The sequence below is a fragment of the Mya arenaria genome, chromosome 16 (genome assembly GCF_026914265.1).
Source record: "Mya arenaria isolate MELC-2E11 chromosome 16, ASM2691426v1".
In the NCBI taxonomy this organism is placed as follows: domain Eukaryota; kingdom Metazoa; phylum Mollusca; class Bivalvia; order Myida; family Myidae; genus Mya; species Mya arenaria.
Genome location: NC_069137.1, coordinates 34,210,361 through 34,216,360, shown reverse-complemented (window position 1 = coordinate 34,216,360; position 6,000 = coordinate 34,210,361).

Sequence of the window (6,000 nt, the reverse complement as noted above, 5' to 3'; positions counted from 1 at the left end):
CAATGCATGTACTCGTGGTGGACTTGTAGTTGTTGGCGACCTGCAACATCAATGCATGTACTCGTCTTGGACTTGTAGTTGTTGGCGATCTGCAACATCAATGCATGCACTCGTGGTGGACTTGTAGTTGTTGGTGACCTGCAATATCAATGCATGCACTCGTGGTGGACTTGTAGTTGTTGGCGATCTGCAATATCAATGCATGTACTCGTGGTGGACTTGTAGTTGTTGGTGATCTGCAACATCAATGCATGCACTCGTGGTGGACTTGTAGTTGTTGGTGATCTGCAATATCAATGCATGCACTCGTGGTGGACTTGTAGTTGTTGGTGATCTGCAACATCAATGCATGCACTCGTGGTGGACTTGTAGTTGTTGGCGATCTGCAATATCAATGCATGCACTCGTGGTGGACTTGTAGTTGTTGGCGATCTGCAACATCAATGCATGCACTCGTGGTGGACTTGTAGTTGTTGGCGACCTGCAACATCAATGAATGCACTCGTGGTGGACTTGTAGTTGTTGGCGACCTGCAACATCAATGCATGTACTCGTGGTGGACTTGTAGTTGTTGGCGACCTGCAACATCAATGCATGTACTCGTGGTGGACTTGTAGTTGTTGGCGACCTGCAATATCAATGCATGTACTCGTGGTGGACTTGTAGTTGTTGGCGATCTGCAATATCAATGCATGTACTCGTGGTGGACTTGTAGTTGTTGGCGATCTGCAACATCAATGCATGTACTCGTGGTGGACTTGTAGTTGTTGGCGACCTGCAATATCAATGCATGTACTCGTGGTGTACTTGTAGTTGTTGGCGACCTGCAACATCAATGCGAATACTTGTGGTGGACTTGTAGTTGTTGGCGACCTGCAACATCAATGCATGCACTCGTGGTGGACTTGTAGTTGTTGGCGACCTGCAATATCAATGCATGTACTCGTGGTGGACTTGTAGTTGTTGGCGATCTGCAACATCAATGCATGTACTCGTGGTGGACTTGTAGTTGTTGGCGATCTGCAACATCAATGCATGTACTCGAGGTGGACTTGTTTAATGGCGACCTGCAATATCAATGTATGTACTCGTGGTGGACTTGTAGTTGTTGGCGATCTGCAACATCAATGTATGTACTCGTGGTGGACTTGTAGTTGTTGGCGATCTGCAACATCAATGTATGTACTCGTGGTGGACTTGTAGTTGTTGGCGATCTGCAACATCAATGCATGTACTCGTGGTGGACTTGTAGTTGTTGGCGATCTGCAATATCAATGTATGTACTCGTGGTGGACTTGTAGTTGTTGGCGATCTGCAACATCAATGTATGTACTCGTGGTGGACTTGTAGTTGTTGGCGATCTGCAACATCAATGTATGTACTCGTGGTGGACTTGTAGTTGTTGGCGATCTGCAATATCAATGTATGTACTCGTGGTCGACTTGTAGTTGTTGGTGATCTGTGCATGCACTCGTGGTGGACTTGTAGTTGTTGGCGATCTGCAATATCAATGTATGTACTCGTGGTCGACTTGTAGTTGTTGGTGATCTGTGCATGCACTCGTGGTGGACTTGTAGTTGTTGGCGACCTGCAGTATCAATGCATGTACTCGTGGTGGACTTGTAGTTGTTGGTGACCTGCAATATCAATGCATGTATTCGTGGTGGACTTGTAGTTGTTGGCGATCTGCAACATCAATGCGAATACTCGTGGTGGACTTGTAGTTGTTGGCGATCTGCAATATCAATGCATGTACTCGTGGTGGACTTGTAGTTGTTGGCGACCTGCAATATCAATGTATGTACTTGTGGTGGACTTGTAGTTGTTGGCGATCTGCAATATCAATGTATGCATTTGTGGTGAACTTGTATTTGTTGGCGATCTGCAATATCAATGCATGTACTCGTGGTGGATTTGCAGTTGTTGGCGACCTGCAATATCAATGCATGTACTCGTGGTGGACTTGTAGTTGTTGGCGACCTGCAATATCAATACATGTACTCGTGGTGGACTTGTAGTTGTTGGCGACCTGCAATATCAATGCATGTACTCGTGGTGGACTTGTAATTGTTGGCGACCTGCAATATCAATGCATGTACTCGTGGTGGACTTGTAGTTGTTGGCGACCTGCAATATCAATGCATGTACTCGTGGTGAACTTGCAGTTGTTGGCGATCTGCATCATCAATGCATGTAATTTTGGTGAACTTGTAGTTGTTGGCGATCTGCAACATCAATGTATGTATTTGTGGTGAAACTGTAGTTGTTGGCGTCCTGCAATATCAATGCATGTACTCGTGGTGAACTTGTAGTTGTTGGCGACCTGCAATATCAATGCATGTAATTGTGGTGAACTTGTAGTTGTTGGCGACCTGCAACATCAATGTATGTATTTGTGGTGAACTTGTAGTTGTTGGCGATCTGCAACATCAATGCATGTAATTGTGGTGAACTTGTAGTTGTTGGCGACCTGCAATATCAATGCATGTACTCGTGGTGAACTTGCAGTTGTTGGCGACCTGCAATATCAATGCATGTACTCGTGGATGTACTCGTGGTGAACTTGCAGTTGTTGGCGATCTGCAACATCAATGCATGTAATTGTGGTGAACTTGTAGTTGTTGGCGACCTGCAACATCAACGCGTGTTCTCGTGGTGAACTTGTAGTTGTTGGCGATCTGCAACGTCAATGTATGTATTTGTGGTGTGTTGGCGACCTGCAGAATCAATGCATATACGTGTGGTGAACTTGTAGCTGTTGGCGAGCTGCAGGATCAATGCATATACGTGTGGTGAATTTGTAGCTGTTGGCGAGCTTCAGGATCTATGCAGATACTTGTGGTGAACTTGTAGCCTTTGGCGATCTGCAGGAGCAATGCATATACTTGTTGTAGTTGTTGGCGACCAGCAGCATCAATTCATGTATTTGTGTTTTTGTTCGTATATTCAATTTTGATATCATCAACTCGTCAGTTTCCCAAATATAACCGGCCGATGTATATATTTCCAAATCCTTATGATGTCTGTCTGTGTCGTCCACGTTGAGGACGTCCTTAAACTCTTGAAATTCCCAGGATGCTAGCCGAATTTTCTAAATAAAGTTTCTCAGCCCATCAACTAGATCACGCCTACTGGCTTCCTTCAAGTCATGTAGTTCCACAAGTTCTCCTATTTTCTGCTCCTCCTTTCTGTCCTCGGTCACTTCATACCTCCATCTGAAAGTTATAATGGACTGATTTACTAATTATAGCAGTAATGCTCTTTTAATATTGTGTTTTTTCCAGCAGTTAGATGAAGCGTCGGGTAGACAGTGGATTTCAGGTAAGACGTCAACAGATCAGGCAGGACTTGAGCAGTTCGGCTGGGACTGCCATCTGGCAAATAGGCTCGGCGATATGTTAATACCTGGACATCTCCGACGCCAAGTTTCCATGTGAGATACTAACAGTCCTAATCATAGGGTGTCCCCAGTTAACACTTATAATAATACACGCGTGAATTCAATTGTCTCGCACAGTAATGCAGTCGTCAGTTGGGTTGATATCTGTCTTCCCAATCAAGCTATGAAAAATGTACAAAATAAATTATTGACATTTTACACTGATTTTAATTGCAGCTTGCAAACTTACTGGATAAGCTCACACGATATGACCTCGTGCTATTGGTCATAGTGGACTCGTTCTGGTTTATGACGTATTTGTGGAAAGTCAATGCCCAAATACTCGATGACCGTGACCACTTTCTTTCCCCGTGTGATATGTGCAACAGGAACCTGTCAGACAAGGGACCTGCAACGTTATAAGTAGACACTGGTAAACCGCGCACAGATGCAAATTTTGAGTATTTCTTAGTATTGATCGATCATTGATGTTTCTTCAGGTTAAGACACACTCAATATACAATTTGTTATACATAATACAATATCATTTAATGACATGCTAATACTAAGCACTACTTGGAAGTATATTTCTGTAACGTATCACAACATGCTAAATTCTAAAATGAAGAACCTCTGGACTAAGACCTTAAAAAGTATAATTAGCAACTCGACTAAATGTAGTAAATATAAGTGGAGTGTGTAATAACCACGTACGGTTTTAGAAAGAAATAATTGTCTCAACTAAGTTTTGCCCTAATAATCTGACTTACCTATGTTTTGTACAGAAGACATTTTGAATGAGCTTGCAAATCTATTATTTTTTACCTCAAACATTGTCCTTAAGAAAGGATATAATATTAAATCATATCGTTCAAATTTACTGTTTTACTAATTCTTCTTCACAAAAAGATGTTACTTTCTGGATGTGTTCATTTATCCGATTAAACAAACACTGCAATAAAAAAATAGAGTCCGCCTTTATATTGCTGTGCCTCATGCATTGTGCAAGGTAAATATTGGATGAAAACTCCATTCAAACAACTGTCGGACCATATAAGACAACTAATATGTCAATAATTTATAGGCGTAAAAACAGAACAATACCTTATACAAGCGGGAACAATGGACGCATTACAAAGGCAACTCCGGCTAATTAGCCTAAAATACTTGTATGTTTACAATAGTTTACAGGGTTTAGTTGTTATAAAAAGTTTTGAATAGGACTCTACTGTGATTTTCGAATGAGTTGAGGAAAAACTAAAGTTGCCTTGAGCCATATTGTGTGAATGGTACACTTAACTTCATGCTGCTTGATAACGCGACTGAACATTACTGATGATTTTCATGGTATCTTTACATAAAAGGCCTGCTTTAACTCGTAAATTATGCATGTTGAACAAAACTTATTTTCATTTTTGAAAATACAAATTTATATGTATTAATCTAAGCCAATAAAAGCCATGTATAGTTTTGTATTTTGTACAAACATCATGTCTGTAAGGTTATGTCATGAGCCCAAGATGTACAAGCATCATGTCTGTAAAGTTATGTCATAGGCCCAAGATGTACAAACATCATGTCTGTAAGGTAATGTCATAGGCCCAACATAGAAACACAATTGTACAAACATCATGTCTGTAAGGTAATGTCATAGGCCCAACATAGAAACACAATTGTACAAACATCATGTCTGTAAGGTAATGTCATAGGCCCAAGATGTACAAACATCATGTCTGTAAGGTAATGTCATAGGCCCAACATAGAAACACAATTGTACAAACATCATGTCTGTAAGGTAATGTCATAGGCCCAAGATGTACACACATCATGTCTGTAAGGTAATGTCATAGGCCCAAGATGTACAAACATTATGTCTGTAAGGTAATGTCATAGGCCGAAGATGTACAAGCATCATGTCTGTAAGGTAATGTCATAGGCCCAAGATGTACAAGCATCATGTCTGTAAGGTAATGTCATAGGCCCAAGATATACAAACATTATGTCTGTAAGGTAATGTCATAGGCCCAATATGTACAAACATCATGTCTGTAAAAGCTATGCCTCTCGTTTAAAAGTGATGCACCTGGCTTTACCATGATGTTATTGCCCAGATACACGACAGACATACTGCCATAGGCTGCGCTTACTGCTACCATACCCGGTGGTTAGGGCTCGATAGGAACACCTTTTGTAGCTCACCCTCATGTAATATACTAAACAATTGAAGTTATATTTGATATGTTATTTACACAGCGTTCGGACGCTAACAATTCTGATAATTTACAGTTAATACTGGTGATAGTGAGCTGTTTTGTGATAAATAAAGGCATTTAATCTATGTTCAACCGCATGCCCGTAGCAACACTTCGGCTACATTGTGTGGAAACTGATCACATGTACTTCATTTTATGAGTTGGTTTCGAGGTCTCTCTTCAAAATCAGATAATAAATTTAGCCAAAGTTCAGATGCATCGTTAGTGTGTGTACCACGTGATAAATTGCCTCAAAAATGCTACGTCGGAAGGCAATATTTTGCTTCGGTTAAAGACTTTAGAGAAAGCTAACTTTCCCATTTCTCCACCATTTTAAATGAAACATAGCGCAGTCTACGCCGCTTACGG